Genomic DNA, 21246 nt, shown 5'->3' with positions numbered 1-21246 from the left:
TATATATATATAGTGTGTGTGTGTGTAGAGAGAGACAATTTACAAACGACTTTTGCACAGAGGGTGAACGAATTGTCAAAGAGTTATGGGGGGGGGGGACTTTTTTATTAAGCCAGGCGTGTCAGTGGGAGATAATGAGAAGCGTTGTGACAGTTTGCGCTAACGGCTGTGTGAAATGCGTGAAAGCGCTACCTGAGCTTCCGCCTCACCCACCGGAGGGCTCAAAGATGCTGGAAAGCATGTGGAGAGCCTGAGCTGTTCTTTGTTTGGTCTTCGTGTTAACCTTGGAACGGAACACGCGAGAAAGAAATCCGATCTTCCGACGGTCTGGGAACTGTACAAAAAGAAACGTTCAAGCGATCTTTAAGAGATCCCCCCCAAAAAAGTCCGATGCTGAATTCCATTTATTTGTCGGCTTTTTACAAAACAAATCTGAAAAGAAAACAATGCGACATCGAATGACTGATTCCCAAACTGTTTGGTAAATACAATTGGAGAACCTTAAAAATCTAGTATCTACCGACACGTGGCCCATTTAAATAACTTGCATATCTCTTTCCCAACTCAGCATAAAACATTGGAGGTTGGGGTGAAGGTAAAGCTTGAAGCTAAACTTCCAGATTCTAAGTCATTCTTTCCCAATAATTTGAGATTTTTTAAATCTTGAGGGTAGGTGCAGGCAATGCACACACGCACACACAGAGGGCTTCCCGTCACGGTTAAAATCCTCGTTTTCCCTGTTCAAATATCGGCTAGTTTTGCCGTAGCGATCTGAGCAGGTGAATGTTGACATGTGTGGACAAAACTCAAGGGGGTCTATGAATCGAAACGTTTCCCTGTCGCCTCCCCCAGCTCCCCACCCACTCCCCGACCATCTTGTCTTGAAGCGTGTTGCCTTTATATGTATACTTTGTTCCAGTACTGTTTTTTTAAATGGCTTCTTTTTAAAATAAAAGAACTCTGCGGGGTGTAGTCAGTTTTTAACATTTTTTTGCCTTCTAACGGCCCGTAATTACAGCCGATCTGTGCAGCATGAATAAGCCCTCATTGTAAAACTCCCGGCCGGTTCGCTCCGTTTGCTTTCTCCCGCTGAGTAGATGATTTGCAGCTTTCCAAATGCACCAAGAACGGGCATTCAAAGCCAGGCAGAGAAAAGATCCTCACTCACAAAAGAGAGAAGCGGGCTATTAAATAGTTAATTATATAACAGGTGCAACCAGTCTGCGGAAATTGGGAGTAGTTTTCGCGATTTTGCTTGCTTTCATTTAAAAAAATTAAATATAAGGCTTTTAACTCATCAGTTCGAGGCGAATTGCGAAGACTGGAATATTATTCCAAATTGGAAGCTAATTGATTGGGAAACACGGATTATAAATATACCATCATTTCGGTGTTCTGAGCAAGTCATACTGGACTCGAAATGTACCTGCTGAATTTCTCCAGGATTTTCTGCATTTTATTATAATATCAGTAGCGTGAAGACTAGCGACATTTGACTAGCGACATTTTTAGCTTAAGTACAATAGGATGCGGGGAATTTGCAATGGTGTTGCTCTGTGAATTTAAAATGCAGCAAAGACTGTGTGTTGAGAAGAAACTGTTATCTTGCCTAAACAGTACATCGATGTTCTATGTGGCAAGCCTTGAACCTGTTCGTTTAGAGTCCGTTCATAAATGCATTTGGAGTTAGACACTTTGCTACTTTGTATGTACCACGCGTCACCTTCTAAACCAGTCTACGCAAAGGTTCAGGAGTCTTAGTTAAATTAACAAGTGCATTCCGGAGCTTCTGATATTCCTGTTTGAGTTCCCATCTGGAGGTGTGTGATCTGCGGTTGCACATGTTTAATCCGGGGGGGCGGGGTGTATTTCCAATTAATGTTGGAATACTCAGCAGGTCTGGTCGCACTCCGTGGAGAGGGAAACCGGGTTCATGTTTAAAGTTTGCGACTTTTCTTTGGTACGGTTCACCAGAAATGCCACAGCAAACCTACCCAGCCTTTTCATCATTTTTCCCTGATTTTATTTCAGATTTCCAGCATCCCCAGTATTTTACCTTTGTGTATGTTGAATCCGGAGTTCAAGTAAGCACTGTTGTGTTGCATTTAAAGGGATTGGAAGAATTAGTAATTTAGATTGAACAACCACCAGCAAATTTTAAACTGATGGAAAAATCGGCGACAGTTGATTCTGATAGGGGAATAGAGTTCACTTAGCAAGACAGGCACTGGAAGGTCTTAAACCAACCCTTACATTTATAATTTTCATGCATACAACTTGAGAAATGGTACTCCTCACCTTTTGCCATTCCACCCTGCACAAACCCATGTTATGTTATTCTGCCTTGAAACAAGTACTGTGTTTTTCACACGTTGCAACATTCCCTAAAAACTGTTTGGTTTACACAAGTTGTGAAAATTCCTATACCTCCGTTGTACCCAGATGCTGTCTGTGATCCACTCGTGTCCTGACGATAAGGAACAAGTTTCCAAATAATGAATGGTGTTGTGTAAACACTTCGTCCTGAGATTGTGGAAGTAAAGGTGTGTATCCATCAGCCATTTTAGGAGCTTTGCGAAAAGTTCATTATTGGAATTAAAAAAAAACAAATTGTTGAACTCCGTCCAGTTTTGGCAAAACAAAATCTGTTCACTTAATGAACTAAAAAAAAACAGATAACAAACCTCTACTGCTCTAACCCACCTCACACTACAGGCTGGAAGGAGTTCTTGATCATCACGCAGGGACCTTTTCAATTAGAAAGTAATTCCTACCGAACAGTAATGTTCTTTGCATTGAGAATTTATTTGTTTCAGCCAACACTAGAGCTACGGCATTGCAGCTTTTGCCTAAGATTATTAGACTGAAAACCCCTCTGCACAGCCTGAAGCACCAAATGCAGAAATAAATATGATAATTAAGCCATTTCCTTACGTGTGCCCTTCGAAAAGCGACATAAGCAACAACTCTCCTGCTTATTGTGCACGCGTGATGGAATAGAATGATGTTGGGAGTCTAATGTTGAATTGATTCTAAAATCCATTTCTGATACAAAACTAAGCTAGCTGCAATTATTAGGCTTAATTTTGAACCATGTAGAATGGTTCCACTTTATTTTTGGCTTTCTTGTCGTTTTAAATACAAAATCCGTGTTCAGGTAAAAGCAAACGAATATTATGGAAATAATTGATACTATCAAATACATTGGGGATGTTTATATATATATATATAAAAACACATTTGCTTTGTTTAGTTGTTGGATAATATCTACATCTAACAGAAGAAAGGCATAATTTTGGCTACTACGAGCTTATTAAAATATAAATAAAACAGAATTCCAGGTCCCCTTAAAAAGAAGTCCAGTCCCTGAATACTGTAACTTGAAGAACGCAACAAAGTTTGAAACGAGAATTGAATAGCCGAAAGTGTTCACGGGGTCTATAAACTCAGTGATAATAAAGCAAGTATATTCCAGAAAGGTCAGCTTTTACTTTAAGAGCTGTTCTGGCAGAAGTCAGGGTGAGAAAGTTTTTTTTTGAAAAGGCAAACCTATAGGAAAAGTTAATATCGCTGGACTTGGTAACAATTGCTGCAAGTGCGTTCTCACGAAGAAGACTCGCTAATGGCAAGTCAGTAGCACACCCTAGTTTGGAGATACGTGTACAATCGCTCGCAAACTTGGTTTGAAAGCAGCGTTGTGGGGACGATTAAGTCACACTTGCTGATCTACGCCGACTGCTTTTAACCAAGTTATCAAGTCGGCATTGCAATCTAACTTTAACACACATCAGTGTTATAGTGAAGAACATGTAGTCAAGTCGGATAACACAGATGCTTTCACCAAGGAATGAGACCAGAACAAATACATGGAATAACATTCAAGAATTCCCCACATACATGTTTTTCCAAAACAAATGCAAATTCACATTACAGCATGAAAGCAAAAGATAAAGGCAATGTTTTCTTACTAGAAGTTAAAACACATTCCACTTTTATTTACTTGTGTATTTACCTTTTTTTTAACAAAAAGAATAAATACTTAGACTTGCAAAGCATAAGTTTTAAACGCAAATCGTGCAGGGCAAGACGTAAATCATTTGGTGACAATTCAAAGTGGTTGTCATAACACGGTGAAGCACCGAGAAAAGGAAAGGTACCCTCTTTTAAGAGCTATAATTATGGATAAAGCAAGAACAAAGGCGAGCCCTGGAGCCATGCATTGGAGGTTGAGGCTTCAATGTGCAGTAATAGAAGGAGAGAAGCTTTAATAACTAGACATGGGAACGTCAGAGCAGACATCCAGGCGTCTCAACACCCCCACTGCACGACTTCGAAACGAATTAATACGTTTTAGAAACAAGACCAACAAGCATGGTGTGAGATGGGCATAAATAATAAATGCCCCATTCAGATCCACTGAAGAAAACTGGACATTGTTATTGGGCAAGAGCGGGTTCTCAAAATTCACAAAACCAGATACTGCTCTTTAATCAAGATAAATATGGTTTCTATTGCCAGAGTCAAGTTAAAGTGGGCAACCTTGGCTTAAGGAAAATTACTGAGTTTAACTATAATGACACAGGGGGAAAATGCAGAGCAGCCGCTTTCTTCTAACTGTAAACGTTTCTTCCGTGTTTGGCTTTGTAGCAGTACATTCCTTAGGCAGTGTACGTTTGAGCTGTGTTGCCTTCAATGAACACAACACGAAAACAGGACTTTACAGATGCCCATCTACCCCGACAAAGTTACGCGTTCGCCGCAAATAATTAAGTTGTCTCAAAAACTAAATCTTGGTTAAAGATTGTCGCTTTTAGTTGCTTGAACTTTATCGACAATACTTCACAACTAAACGAGCTTACCATTTAAATCTATCAAATGGGAATGATAATGTGGGTCAATTGCACACATGGACAAAACTCACCAACTGCTCATTGTAAAATGCAGACTTTAATTTTTGTAAACCTAAAACCGCAAACATCCGTTAGAATGGGTTCTCACGGCGTTTTTAAAAGCTCTAGACATATGCATTGCCAAATCTAATAACTGGACACTGGGCTTCTAAGACACGGTGAGCAGACTCTTTAAAATGAACGAATGCTGTGCACACAGATTTATCTAAAATGTCGATTTTTCTACAGCTGAAGGAGGAATGGGAGCCTGACCTGTATAGGTGAGCGGCCCAGTCACTTGACTAGCCAGCTATAAGACAAAGCAGAAGCCAAAGGCTTAAACTGGTTTGGGTGGCAATGTTTGTTCATCACAGAATCACATCCGAAATCATTGGGGACTTTTCTCTCGAGTATAGCGGAAAACACAAATTGGAATTTGACAAATAGAATCCAATTATTCGAATCATTAGCCTAGTCTTCACTTGTAAACGAAACAACAAATTTAATTAGAGCTCTTATTAGTGATTTGGGACGGCGAATTGCTGTCAGTTTTCAATTGGCATCACTTAGTTCAGCGGAGTTTTAACACCAGCAGAATAGAAACTGTCCCGGTCTGACGATTCCACACAACCACCGATTGGTGAACTTGCAAGTTGCTGGTTTTTGGGGGGAGTGCAGGGAGGAGGGGAATTGGCGGATTGGGAAGTGTGGGGTGGGGGTAAGAGGGAGTGGAGAAGTGGGATTGGGAGACATGTGGATCCGGGTGCACTTTTCAAATTAATTCCCTCCCAATTCTCCATCTCTGATGCTTCGAATTTCGCCAGTGTTTCTCAGCTACAATTAACATTTTCTGATGGGCACAAAAATGACTATAATCGCGGCTGGATCGGTTTGAGCTCTTTCTCAGCAGTAAACAGAGAGCAGCTGCGCTTCCAATGATTAAAACATTTACGAAGCTCTTCAAAATTCAATTGGCATAACGCTCCCCATCTTGTGAGACAGCTTTGGCCTGCGCTGGTTCGCAATTCATTTTAAAAAAATGAGCCGAGATGGATGCACAGATAATCGCATGGTTACATCTCCACACAGAACCTATGTGCAGAGCACCTCGAGTCACAGCTAAGCTGTTTAACATTAGATCGCGTTGCTGTCTCATCACTTGAGTTTTCTAATGATAATTTCGTCACACCAAATTTTAAAACCTTAATTTGTGTTTTTAATTACACCAAACACGAGCCGTACACCAAAAGACCACAAACATTGCTGTTCAGCAAATCATATTATTATTTAATGTTTAATTTTCTACTTCAAATAACGGAGCGCTCACAATGGTTTTGTTAACCTTAACGTATTATTAACATTAATGTATTGTTCACCTCCTAATCAGCACTTTTGATCTGCAGTTTACAAATAACAGCCCATAAGCAAACATATAATCAAATTCGCGTTCCAATTCGTGCAAAAGGATCTAAACACAACACAGCGTCCTCTGCTAAATGAGCGCGCTCTCTCGCCTCTTCGCAAATAAAAATGAACATGTTTGCGTTCCGCTGCTGACTTTGGAAAGTCAGTACTCTGTCTATTCCACTTGTGGTACTGGAGAGTGGCCAACTATCACATAACCACGAGATGTGTTTAAGCTTGCAGGTTTGGAAAGAATTTGCAGCAAGCTAAGTGAGGACAGGAAGGGCAGTAATCCCGCGGTTGTTCATTCACCACCATTTCCCCCCCCCCCCACCCCCCTGCAATCCCTGGTTTCAGAACCACTCCACTCCCGCCATTGATCTCTTGAAGAGGTGAAATGACCCAGTCGCCTTGACTGCTGCATAAGTGAATGACAAGTGGCCGAGAAGATCGGCGATTCAAACCGAATTCGCGGGAGAAAGGCCCGGATCCACGCACTGCTGTGACCAAAGTGAATTAATTCTTATGCCATGACCAACAAGTAGTCTATCCTAATTAATGCTGGAGTCAGCTCTTGCGTGCTCTGCAATTAAATGTTAACTTTTCAACATATTGCTCTTGATACCTTTCATACATTCATCCTCTCCTCCAATATAATTCTGTTCATAAATAGGATGGGGTGTATCATTAAGTAAGTGGAAGTGCCAATAATAAAGAGGGCAGATCAGAACTCTGTATCGGTTGCGCCTTCTTACTACCGAATGGCGTTCAGCGTCTCTCTCATTAAGGTCCCAATCATTTCCCGTCTTTGTTGGTCTTCAGTGATTTTAGAAACCTTTCTTTATTCAAAAAAGCATAATTAAATCTCACGTACACTTGTGGCATTCGCTGACTGGTCGCTAGTGTACGGGATTGGTGCCACTTCCATCATCTTTAATCTCAACATGAGGTAAAAATGGTTTAAATGGGTTAGTTACAGTTGGTGATCACAGATAAGTCTTCGCTGGTTCAATTATTTATTGTAAAATGCTCCGTCAGTTCGATGGCCTAACTATGTCGATCACGCTTATTTTTGGAAATGGGCACGTGATGTGATCAATAAACATTTTAAAAATGTGTTTTTTTGATGAATTTCGCACAGTGCAACTGGGGACATGAATATAGGAAAGCAATCAAGTTCACCAAAATCTTGTTCATAACGGAATCGGCCAAAATAATTTAAAATAAAACTTTCATCAGTATAATAAAGCACAAAAAAAGTTATCTAGACTCGAACGCGCAATTAGAGGTCAAGTTGCCCCCCCCCCCCCCCCCCCTTCAATGTTTTTGCACCTCTCGGTGACTCTGGGACTAAAGGGGGAGCAGATTAATTGTGCCAATTCGGAAAGAAATATTTTCGCACACGTCTGTTCTGGTCCGCAGTTCAGTCGATATAATAAGGGGGAGCCTATTTAAGTCAAGGTCCCTGCCACAGACAAACAAGCAAAACCAGCACGAAATGTACATTCACTGTGTTAACGTTGGATGATTGATGAGTATCCCTCCTCGGCCGGGCTGCTTATTTTTGTAGGATCAAGTGTAGCACTTGCACCTCCCAAAAGGGTGGAACACATCGGTCCATTTTCATTTTGTAACCTACACACAACTAAACAAAATATTTCAACTTCAGATTCCCGCCTCCGAATAATTTCCTGGTGAGTTTACTCCACCTGCCTGGTTTCATGTTCTTTACTTGTTTGCATCTTGTTTTTACATAACTGAGCACCACTCTGTCCCGTATTTATTTCGCATGTCATTTGTTACTCTTAGGAGAGAAAACATTAGACGCTTCGATCCCGAAATTAGTAGCTGGTCAGTGGTAAATCAGAAACAGCAATTGGGTTTTTGTCCGTTCGTTTTCTGCTCTCAGTGATTGGACAGAGATTTGACTGACCTTAGATTTGTGACCAGTTCTTGATAGATTATTACTAACTATCTATTATTTTGCACGTGGAAAGAGAGTCTTCTGTATTTAGGGAGATTGTCGAATAATGCAAAATTGCCAACAGAACTGCGCACAACAGAGAATCAGTGGGGCATGATCGATGTTACAATTACATACAATGAATAAGACAGGTGCCACTAATCTATGAAGATTCTCCTGGAAGATCCCAAAAATAAAAAAAATGGTCCATTTCATATATTTGGTTCCTCTTAGCAGTTTCTATTCTAACATCACATGCAAGTTCTCGAGCAGTAATGTTCAATAGTGAGCTATTCAGGCAATTATATAGTTGGAGGATGGCACTCTTGTAGTGAGATTATAGTGTCCCTCTTTCAATGCTAGTGTCCCATTGTTGAATTAGCAGGTTGTGCTCAAGTCCGATCCTGCTCCAAAGGTGTGTATTAACATCTCTGAACAGGGTGATTCAGAAAATTTCTATAGTTGCAGGATGCCACTATTTAGTGGGAATTACCCCCACATTACCCCACACAGCTCCTCCTCTGAGTCCATCAGTTCTTATAACATACAATTCACATCCCTTCCAAGCCAAATGGAAATACACAAGATTCCTTTTATCAACCACTAACCGATCTTTTACATTTCTAAACAAAAGTTATGCTGCAGACTGCCTGTTGTAGAAAGTCAGTAGCAAAATAAAATCCATAAGGCAGGAAAATAATCCACTTTGTGATTAAACCTTTTTAAATCCAGGAAAATCTCAGTTCCAAGATATGTAATTGATGATATTTTAATCATTAACTGCTAACTGAACCCAATGTGCTGATTCTTTGAACTTGAAAAGGCATTCTTTTATTAATCCATCTGTACTATATAGCGCACCATGATTTATTTTAATCTGTTCCCTTAATTATTCCTCAGGGAATAAAAGCTTTTGAACAAAAATATTCACACAGAAGATTCCTGCTATTTTGACTTTGAGTAAATACTTTGGCTTTTTTTTTAAAGCGTCTTTCATTTTTTCCAAGCAAGCTCTATTTTCACACCAGTTGCACGTGTTTTACATGAAATGCAATTAATAACTAGGTGTATTATTGATAAGGTCAGACTTGCTCATGTCCTCTGAAGATTGCTACAGATTATTTTAGTTGTGTAAAAAGATGTTAATTTATAAATTTATACGATGTCTTGTTTTTCTCCTGCAGTAAGGGATTAAATTAGTATTTGAGTTGATTCACGTGGATTATAAACTCAGCTGGGCATGTAATGACTGAGTAAGATTAAAACTTTGAACAATTTGCTACAAAGAGAATGATGACAATTACGAAAAGGTGAAATGACTTAGTAATTGATTAGATTCTCCACAAAATGGAAACACGCTCTTCAGCCCAATAAGTCCACACTGCCCCTCTGAAGAGTAACCCACCCAGACCCATTCCCCAACCCCATATTTACTCCTGACTAATGCATCTAACACTATAGGCAATTTAGCATAGTCAATTCATCTGATCTGCACATCTTTGGATTGTGGAAAGAAACTGGAGCACACAGAGGAAACCCACACAGACATGGGAGAATGTACAAACTCCACACAGCCTGTCGCCCAAGCTGGGAAGTGAACGCAGGTCCCTAGCACTGTGAGGCAGCGGTGCTAACAACGGAGGCACAGTGCTGCCCCTATTCAAACAATATAAACCATAAAGGTGAAACTTGAAAACTTTGATCACTCAACTTAGATCATTTTAGTATTCTGTTAATATATTATGAAGTTTGCAAACTGTTTTGCTTAGTTTTGAGTCCTCTTTTTGTGCAGTGTTTTTGTGATGATACCCCCTGTAGTAGCTTCATGCCTTTGGCCTAATCACTGCAAGCTCATAGGAGAACATACCCTTTATTACTAGGAGAAACAGACAGAGCTACATTGGTTCATATGAATCATAGTTTTTATTAAAATGATATGTTGGACCTGTTATCCAATTAAAAACAATGAAAATTTTTGATCATCAAAAATCTTAATGAATATCACTTTCAATGATACAGTTACTGTTCAGTCGCTCAGATGATCTTGCAAAGGGTCACAAAAGATTGCAACTTAATTGCAGAGGCAAGTCATGATCTGATGGGGTGTGCAGTGATGTGAAACCTCCTTTAGACTGGACATTAAATGAAGTCTAGCTTCAGTGTAGTGTCAAGTTGAGTATCAAAATTTTTTACTGGTGAACTGAGAATCTTCTCAAATGATTTTGTTTTTGCTTCGAATTGCTTTGAGAATCTGCAACCATCCTAACCTTGAGTTTATTCACTACCCACTTTTAAAATAGATCTCCCTAATTTATTTCAGATATACAGAATTGCCAAACAAAAATCTTCTTTGGGTCAGCATTTGTCTTTAACCGTTCTTCTGACACCAAGAACAGAAGTTGTATTCAATCAAACAAGCATTCTCATAGAGTCATTGAGGTCCACAGCATTAAAAAAACATTGACCCATAGAAGTCATGAAGTCAGCAGAGGTTGCAGAGATCGTGGACAGTCAAGGGATTTGAATGATAGCAGTTTAATCATTGTGATTTAGTAAATATCTGTATTTAGCTTGAAATTCAGTAAAAAAAAGAAATTTTTAAACACAGGACTTTGCACTGGACAGTGTACTTTGGGAAGGATGTGAAGGTATTAGAAATATGGCAGAGAAAGTTTATGAGAATAACACCAGAGAATTTTATTCTGATAGATCGATTGAAGAAGGTGGAACTGTTCTCATTGGAGAAAAAAATTAGAGGGAATTTAATTGACATATTTCAAATCAAAGGGATCTATTCTACATAGATATGGAGAAAAGTTCCCTTTGATGCAGATCTAGAAACAGAGGACGTCAATTTAAAACATTTTTACAATTCATCAATCCTTGTCACTGGCTATGCCAACAATTTTTGATCATCCCTAAGTGGTCTGTAGAAAGTGGTAAGCTGCCTTCCTGAACCATTGCAGTCCAGAGGAAGGGCAGGCGAGTACAATGACAATGTTGTTGGGAAGGGTTTCCAGGATTTTTATTCAATGATAAAGACTGTTTAGCAACATAGTTTCAAGTCAGGTTGGTGTGTGGATTGGAGGGCAAGTTGCAGAGGGTGGTGTTTGTTGGCCCTTGACCCTTTGGTTGTAGGGTTCATCAGTTATGAAATTTGAGAAATCTTGGTGAATTGGTGTAATGTATCTTGTTGATGTTGCAGACTGTTACACTGAGTGTTAGTGATGAGGGAGTGAATAATAAAATGTGTTGAACAGGATGCCAATTAAATGAGCTGCTTTGTTCTATATAGTTTTGAGCTTCCTGAATGTTATTGGAGATGCACTCATCCAGACAAGTGGGGGATATTCCATGCAATCCTGGCTTCTATGGTGAGGATTGGCAAAAGACACAGCAACATGAGGAAAACATGTTTTAAGCAGCGCATGATTAGAACCTGGAATGTACTTTTTGGAGTGTAGCTATGGCAGATTTATCAAGGCCACCAAAAGGAATTAGTTAATAACCTCAGTAGAAAACAATTGCAGGGCTACAGGAAAAAAAGTGGGAAAGTGAGACAAATTCATATGGTCTTGAGGAGAGCCACACAGACAGGAGGTGCTGAATTTTCTCCTTCTAATTATAAACATCATTTTTATAGAATTTTTGATTAGAATGGGAAAATGAGCAGTTTTAAAGTCAAAGATTTTTGAAGGATTGCAGCACATTTTTAAATTGACCCTTACTGTAAGTGATGTTTTCATATCTGCTGGTTCAAACAGTCGGCAAATCCAAGCTACAAATCAACTGGCACCAGGAGCTGTGTATTTGTGAAGATTTGGATGGAAACAAATAGCTGGGTCACCTGCGAATAGGTGTCCAGTTGTCAATGAAAAAGATCTCGTATCGGCCATCACTGATGTGATGAGTTCCTAGCTACATGGACAGCTTGTGAATATGAATGTACAAGGCTGAAGCCATTAGACTTTTGGAAGGGAAGGAGCTTTTTCTGTTCTGCAGTAAAAAAAAGTATCTTAAGCCTAATGATAACCAATTAATTTTCCTCTGGATGTGGGTTCGCTCCCTGAGCTGAAAGGTTCGTTTTCAGACGTTTAATCACCATACCAGGTAACATCTTCAATGAGCCTCCAGATGAAGTACTGGTGGTGTAGCCCACTTTTTATTTATGTGTTTGGGGTTCCTTGGGTTGGCGATGTCATTTCCTGTGCTGATGTTATTTCTTATGGTGATGATATTTCCTGTTCTTTTTCTCAGGAGGTGGTAAATGGGATCCAAGTCAATGTGTTTGTTGATAGAATTCTATTTGGAATGCCATGTTTCTAGGAATTCTTGTGCATGCCTATATTTGGCTTGTCCAAGGATGGATGAATTGTCTCAGTCAAAATGGTGTCCTTCCTCATCCATTTATAAGGATACGAGTGAGAGTGGGTCATGTCTTTTTGTGGCTAGTTCATGTTCATGTACAGTATCCTGGTGGCTAGTTTTCCGCTTGTTTGTCTAATGTAATGTTTGTTACAGTTCTTGCAAGGTATTTTGTAAATGACATTAATTTTGCTTGTTGTCTGCTTAGGGTCTTTCAAGTTCATTTGCTGCTGTTTTAGTGTGTTGGTGGGTTTGTGGGCTACCATGATGCCAAGGATTCTGAGTAGTCTGGCAGTCATTTCTGAGATATCTTTGATGTAGGGGAGAATGGCTAAGGTTTCTGGATGTGTTTTGTCTGCTTGTTTGGGTTTGTTGCTGAGAAATCGGTGGACTGTATTCATTGGGTACCCGTTCTTTTTGAATACACTGTATAAGTGATTTTCTTCTGCTCTTCATAGTTCCTCTGTGCTGCAGTATGTGGTGGCTCACTGAAATAATGTTCTAATGCAGCTTCGTTTGTGGCTGTTGGGAAGATTGCATCTATAGCTCAAATGTGGTCTGTTTGTGCTATTTTCCTGGTTTGACACTGGTTTGAAGGTCCCCATTGATTGTTCGCTCTACTGCAACATCTAGGAATGGCAGTTTGTTGTTGTTTTTCCTCCTTAGTTCAAACTGGAACTCTATCAACAAACATACTATACTTGGATCCCACTTACCACACCCTGAGAAAAAGAACAGAAAATGACATCACCATAAGAAATAACATCACCACAGGAAATGACATCACCAACTCAAGGAAACCCAAACACATAAATAGAAAATGGGTTACACCATCAGTGCTTCATCTGGACGCTCACTGATGATGGTACCTAGTATGGTGATGAAATGTCTGAGAACGAACCTTCCAGCTCAGTGAGCAAACCTACATCCAGAACCTCAACCTGAGCTACAAATCTTCTCAAAACTTGCCAATTGCCCTCTCACCAATTGCAGTTGGGATTGCTTTTTAATTAATTAGTTGGAGGCCTTTATCAATGTGAACTGGTCATCTATTCTCACAAAACAAAGTGAATGTACCTGAAAAAGGAAGATTGGGAAGTAGCATTCTGCTCAGCAAAGTGATCATCTCAGTAAACCCTGTGGACAGAGACCACTAAACTATCTTTTCAATCTTTCTCTCCCCTCCATGACATCCATGTGTAAGTAGAGAGGGGATTTTATGAGGGAGTTAGAGTTTTATCCAGTGGACTCATATGTTGATGGTTCATAAGTTATTATCTGCAGTTTGAATCTACTTATTTGTAATAAAAGGGAATTCTCGTTTAAGTACAGAAACCTGGTCCATGTTTTCTGTCAACCTAGATCTAAAAGACAGATAAATTGGGGAATTCTTTATAATTTAAACCTTTTGTGATGAGTCTGGAAATAGCAAGGTTTGATTTCCAAAACACTACTTCAATGAAGCATGACATAATCTGTAACCAATTTATGATTCTCTGACATTATCAGGTAAAACTAGAAATTGATGTAGAAATGCAACTTCAATTTCTGAAGAAGTCAAGTTCAACTCAATAAGTTAACTGCCTTTCTACAGCTGCTGCCTTACCTGCTAAGATTTTTCAGTGAATTCTGTTTTGATTTTAGCTTTCCAGCAGTGTTTTACTTTCACAGTTTTGGAGTGAAGTATATATACATGTACAAATTAGCAAGTAGTAAATTAATTTTTAAAATTGAGATTCTTTTTAAGATCAATTTTTGACAAGTACATAAATATTATGAATTTAAGTTCAGCAGCAAATACTTAAGAAGTGGCTAGCATTTCATAGAGTTTTGTAAGACACAACCTAATATCTGATAATAACCAATGAGTTAAGTGGCCAAGCAAGTATTTCCTTTGGAAATGTTTTAGCCTTCACAGCAGTGGTTAAGGCTCCATTATAAACATTATAAAATCCCTTTTGTGCACGTAAGATGACATCACTTAATGTTTCTTTCAGGATGCTTAGTTAAAATTATTTTAACATTAACCAAACATTTAGAGTCTTCATCGATTGTATTTATTATAACATATACTATAAATAAATTGATGACTTCTAATTTTTATTCTGCTACATTACATTAACTAAGGCAAAAGGGAATCAATGTATCTATTATAATACATAAAAAATATGCCTTTTAACAAAATAACACAAATTAACTACATTTCAAATAAACACATTTATGACATTCCTAAGGAAGCACAATCAAATTTGTGATCGAGCTTCACATCTTCAGTTATCAGCTAATCTTCTGCTCTTGACAAATCTTGTCAATATCCTTCTGTTTACCGCGATTAGTGATTATTCAAAGTTTCTTTCCCCACAGTGTGAAATGGCCTTCCAGATCCTTTGGGAGGATATAGCAATTGAAAGGATACTCTTTCCTGTCCTAGATGACATTTGCATGACATACTGCTAAACATTCCAAATTTCTGCAAACATCCTCTATAAAAATCATAAATCAGACAAATTACTTTTTCTCAGTTTTTGTTTTAACTTATGGCAACTAGTAATGGATGTATTGGCAACAATTTTAGGGTTCACTTGTGTTTTGTAAAATTACGTACAAAAAATTTCTGTGGTAGATCCTCAAGTTTTCAAATCTGTAAGAAAGCTTTCTTAGCAAATAAAGAATACAAGTAAATCAAGTTACTTACTTATTTCATAGCATATCCATCAAGAATTGAAATGGCATTGCAAGTGTATCTGTTCAGCTGTGATATAAGTGAAGGCAAACGTTAGAATTCTTTCCTTGACACTATATCCTAGAAATGTACATTCTTCTGTTTATTTGATACTAATTCAACATAAGAGAAAATGACTAGTGATTATAGACACATTCACCATAGTTACCTCAACCACAGGACCCAAATAAGTTGAACTGTGTTACTGAAATTTCTGAGTGTAACATTTTTATATTTCAAAAACACATTCTTATTGCTTTTCCTAAACACTGCCATTTTTTGTACAAATATTTGTTCATTGAACAACTTTATATCTCATTAAAAATGATAGCATTAATATTATGAAAAATGGTACAGTTGACAACTTTCATGTAAGAATACAATCCACTTTGCATCACAAAGAACATTAAACAGTATAGCAAGAACTAAAGTCATTGAAGGAATGAACAGACATTAATTTTTCTCTTGTAATATTTTAACACCAGAAATAGCAATAAGTCTGTTAGGATAATAGCATACAGTTTTTTTTTCTCACTGAAATTAGTCAAATTAATCAAACCCTAGGCTATTAAAACAAGAAATAACCACCAGGGATAAAACATTTTAATTGTCCAGTCATTATTTTACTGAAAATAATGTTGGTATTTATCAAAACAGAAATGGCAAATACAGTTACATCATGTGAAAAGATGAATGCTGTTGGATTCATAATCACAAATCCTCTCGGGTGGTGGGGGGGTGGTGCAATCAGCAATTTTGACATTTTTATCCACAGTACGATTTCACAGGTATTGTGCACTGATGAATTCCATCAGGAGTTATCTATTCTTTGGATTTCTATGGTGCTAACTGTTTTCTGAGTGTCTTTACTTTGTATAACCAAAGACTGTTTTGTCTGCATTCCCAGAACAGATCAACCCATTTAAATGAACACATGACCTTTAATGGAACTGAGCTTTCTAATCCTTAGCTGACCTGCAGAGGACCGTTGTGGCACGAATCAGGTAATCTAACACGGTAAAGCAGGGAATTACACTCCCTTGAAGCCAAAGACGTCCCTGGGTCCTCCTGTCCACCAAACACCAATTTGAATCAGACAGTTTGTTTAGGACATACAGAGCCAGATCAGCCTGTGTGAAAAAATCTCTTTGCAGGTAGTCCACGACTGCACACTGAATTAAAAGGTTTGTTTTGCAATAATAATTAGGAAAGATACATTTGCAAAGACAAATTCATGAAATCAGATAGGCAATAATCTCAAGTCCAGCTGACCATAGAATGGGGAATAGAGTCAGACAACATGGAAACAGATCCTTCAGTCCAACTCACGTACGGTGATCTGATATCCTAATCTGACCTAGTCCTACTTGCCAGCATTTGCCCCATATCCCTCTGTACCCATCCAGATGCGTTTTTTATACTGTAAGTTTACCCACCTCCACCACCTCATCTGGCAGCTCGCTCCATACTTGGAATACCCTCTGCATGAAATATTTATATCCCTGGTCTTTTTAACATCTTTCCTCTCTCACCATAAACCTAGTTTTGGACCCCTCCCCCATCCTAGGAAGAAGACTCATCCAAGTGGTGCAATGCTGACTCTAGAAGTAATGTCCTGAATTTAATATTTAGATATCACGTAGCATATATATTCAAGTAATGGTTGATCTTGCGTATAAGACAACCCTGATGTTTAGCCAAAAAAAAATACAAACTCTTTCTGTTTACCAATTGCTTGGTCCTGGAGTCAAACCCATCCTGGTACAAATATACTAATTCATAGAATCATACAACAAGACATCATTGAATGCTACGGTTCAGCTCCTTGTACCTGTACATGTCAACATGTGTAGTCAAGGCTACCACCTCACTAACATGTGCTGCACTCTTACCAATTTTGACCTCCAATTGACAAATTAGCATCAAGAATGAATGACAGATGTACAGTGTAAGCAAAATAAAGTTGTTGAGATTGCAAGGCAGACAAATATTTGTAGAGCAGCTAGAGAATTCTGATTGCAGGAAGCACATCTGAGGGGCCTAAGAATAAATCTGTGAAGAGAAGAAAACCTAGCAATATGGGCAGCAGTTGTCAAATGAAGTTGTAAGATAGATATCCATCAAAATTGCCAGAATGGTCTGCCAGATTATTACTACCTAAAACTATCCATATTTTTGCCCTGAAAGAAGCAAATAGATTAGGCACTGCAGATTTCAAGAAATAATTTTGCATGATCACATTTGACCAAAACTTTGCATAATTTAAAATAAAAAATCAATAATAAAAATACTTGTTGGCTTATTTTACATTAATTTTGTTAATAAGTTTGGCAGGAGCAAACTCTGATCTGGCAACTTTGCAACAGTGATGGGAGAGGGTGAATTTCTACCCTTGAAAATATTACATGTGTAAAGTCAAGCCCTACATCTTGGTAAAGTGTCAGCAATAGAAACTCAATCATGACATGAGTATATATTATCTAACAAGAGTTTGGTGTTCTGAAACATGCAGAATTATGCTGAACTTACGAAAGTAAACACTTTCATTCCATTGTCATTTACGCGTTACAGGATAGCCCAATTCTCGATTTCTCATTTTGAACATATTGCACCACCTTTGTGTGTGAGAGTGGGCACTAAGCAATTGAGAATCATTGACTCCTGATCTTCTTAGCTCTACGTTGCATAAAACTAAAGTTGTTTCATCCTGTCAGAAGAAATATTTGCATTTATTTAACACTTGAAATTGCAATTTTGTATTGCTAAGTTACATATTGGGCCACCTGCATCTAAAATACAACAGCACAATAATAATAAATTATCGAGTGAACCAATGGTTAAAATCAAACATGAGCAGAAATTGCTGGAATAACATGACAAGTCTGGCAGCATCTGCGGGTGGAAGCTGATTCACAGAATCTGTAGTTCTTTATTTTTCTTTTCTCGAACTGCACATGTAATTTGTTATTTCTTGGCTTTTACCTCGGATTTTAAATCCATTGAAGGCTGATGGTTAAAGGGAATGAATGTGAAATAAGTATGGGCAGCCTTAATGCATTTCTTGGTACAAAAGGGAATGTAATGTTTTTTAAAAAAATAATTCTCACCCAAAATTTGAACATTGTGGTTTCAACATGCAAGTGAGATGGCACAGAATAGGTTGCTTGGGAACTGGAAGATGTCACATTGGTGCACTTAGCAGCATTCTTCTAATGTTGATACAAATGGATGTTATTAGAACATAGTACATGCTTTACCTTACATAACAGTAGGGCAGTAGCTGGTACTAACCCTCAAGCTTGAAACAGAAGAATTCCATTTCTCAACATGAACATTTCTCAGTTCAATCAGCATAAATGTTTTGAAAACAAGTTCTGATCAAAGTAAATTAAGAAGTTAAATTTTCTGATGAAGTTTGCTTGAACTAAACAGGGAACCATTGGAAACTGAATACTATTTGTTAAGAAAATATCTCTCAAAACTTCAGGATTCTCCAAACAGTTTTTGGCCCATCACATACTTTTCAAGTTTAGTGACTTTCTCCATTTCAGTAAATGCAACAGCCAACAAGTATGATGCACGTTTCCGCAAACACTGGTGAAATCATCATCACACCACTCAATTTTAGTGAAACTAGTTGAATGATAAGCATCAGCAAGGATACCAGGGAGAAACAACTGATTTTCTTTAGAAAGTCCCAAGGGGTTTTTGTTTCTCCCTTGGCAGTAAAGCAGAGCCCCCAGTCTAATGGTACCTCCCTCAGTATTACACTGTAGGATCAGCCGAAATCTAAAGATTCCATTTGTGGAGTAGAGCTTGAACCCTAAACCTCTGAACCTCAAAACCAATGAGAATGCTACTACTAAAACATAGGTGACACCTGCACCAACCAACCCCATCGCCCTTTGGCTGAACACTTCAACTCTCCATCCCACTCCACCAAGGGCATGCAGGGTGTGGGCCTCCTCCACCCTAACCACCCAATGCTTGGAGGAAGAACACCTCACCTTCCGCCTTGGGATCCTGCAACCCATGCGGCATCAATGTGGACTTCACCAGTTTCCTCATTTCCCCTCTCCCCACCTTATCCCAGGCCCAAGCCTCCAACTCAGCACTGCACTCTTGACCTGTCCACCGTCTTTCCCATCTATCTGCTCCACCCTCCTCTCCAACTTATCACCTTCTCCTCCACCTTCATCTACTTATTACATTCTCAACTACCTTCCCCCCAGCTCCCCCATGCCCCTCCCCCACCCTCCCACACCCCCAATCCCATTCATCTCTCAGCTCCCTGGCCCACAAGCCTCATTTGTGAAGGGCTTATGCTGAAACGTCGATTCTCCTGCTCCTTGGGTGCTGCCTGACTTCCTGTGCTTTTCTAACACCGCACTCTTAAAAGATTATGTAATAAAGCAATATACATTGTACATAAAAGAACAGTGGCAACTTTATATAAATAACTTTATCTAGATATTGTAACCAGTGTTGCAATAGGAAAGCACATACATTAAGAAACAGAACACAGGTATCCATTTAGCAGACCTCTGCACAAAGTCAAAATAAAAGCACTGTCTCTTTCACATTTTTTTTATATTGAAATAGTAACTTTTTTAGGATAAGAACACTGAAGTGAAAAAAAGTTAACAAACCTTAAAAAAAAAATTGTATTCTTGCAAATTAAAGTATTATCAACTATGCCATTGATAATTTTCTTCGGGGAACAATCTAACAGTGTGTAAAGTCAAATTTTGGATGGATACATTCAAAGAATATTTCATATCAGCAACCTTCAAAAGATCTGCCATTTTAGCCCAAAATTCCTGCAAAGATCTTAAAAGAGTCTGCAGAGGAGATTTCTTTATTTGGCGTGGAAGATGGTGGAAGGGACATCCCATTATCAGGTAAATGTGCCAGCCTGCTTGATTAACTATGCTTAGCTACTTTGTACAACAACACAGGGATGCAGAGTCTATATTCTGATAGAAGTCAAAGTATTTGTAATCTCCTGGGTTATGATGTACTCTAACTCTTTTGATCTTGGTGGAAGGATGGGAGAGGCATTTCCTGAAATATGTAATCCATTTTTCTGTCCTTTCTTTCCAGGTGCAATAAACTCATCGTTTTGCTGTATGAAGGATACTAGTGATAGCTTTCAAAGATTAAAGTTCAAAATGCAGTAAAAGTCTGAAATTATAAAGTTATATTTACACTAATATATATATTATGAACAAATAAGTAATTGCTCGCAATTTCCACTCATGTCAATCTAGCAAGTAATCTATTGCCACTTTCTCTTCCATCATGTTAAAATATATATTTTATTTTAATAGTAAATTACTCTGCATACCTTACATTTTCAAAATAAAACATTCTGATTGCAATATTTGTTTTGTTGTATTTAATAAATTGTAGAATAAGTAACCTAACAAGCATATTGAAAATCTATATTAGTCTGAAATGTATATATGGTCACAATCATTTTTATCACACACCAAAGGCTAACTTCTTAAGCACCTCTTCACTTTTTGTATATTGAAATGCAAATTTGAATATAAATAGAATTGTGACTGTGGATTAAAAAGGCAGTTGTTCAGTAATTGATTGTACAACATATCATCACTTTTTAAGCATATCTTCACACATGGGTCTTTTCCTTTTGGGGAACAGTGGGGAGATGGCAGAAGGATTTCAGGGCTGATTATCAGTCCATTAAACCACATCATGAATTCGACTTCCATGGCCAACAGGTCCTGGCAGGAACTTGAAACTGAAGTTTCCAGGCTAAAGATAGGGACACTGCAACTGCATCATTGGAAATGAGCCATGCTATAAACCATCAATTGCCAGTTGTGACCATGTCCATTTGACCAGCTGGATCTTGTAGACTGTGAGATCTCTGTTTG

General features: G+C 38.4%; 1 long non-coding RNA gene across 1 annotated transcript in view; it reads left to right on the top strand.

The window, feature by feature from the left end:
• The window catches only part of LOC132830732 (uncharacterized), a 31186-nt gene extending 10561 nt beyond the window's left edge, over positions 1-20625 (top strand). Inside the window, exons 3-4 of the long non-coding RNA XR_009646439.1 lie at positions 16251-16347; positions 20447-20625. This is a non-coding gene — a long non-coding RNA (uncharacterized LOC132830732). The remainder of the gene's footprint in view (positions 1-16250; positions 16348-20446) is intronic.
• Positions 20626-21246: the final 621 nt, after the last annotated feature.

Source organism: Hemiscyllium ocellatum, chromosome 32 (genome assembly GCF_020745735.1).
Source record: "Hemiscyllium ocellatum isolate sHemOce1 chromosome 32, sHemOce1.pat.X.cur, whole genome shotgun sequence".
Taxonomy (NCBI): Eukaryota; Metazoa; Chordata; class Chondrichthyes; order Orectolobiformes; family Hemiscylliidae; genus Hemiscyllium; species Hemiscyllium ocellatum.
This window is presented reverse-complemented; position numbering and strand designations above follow the sequence as displayed.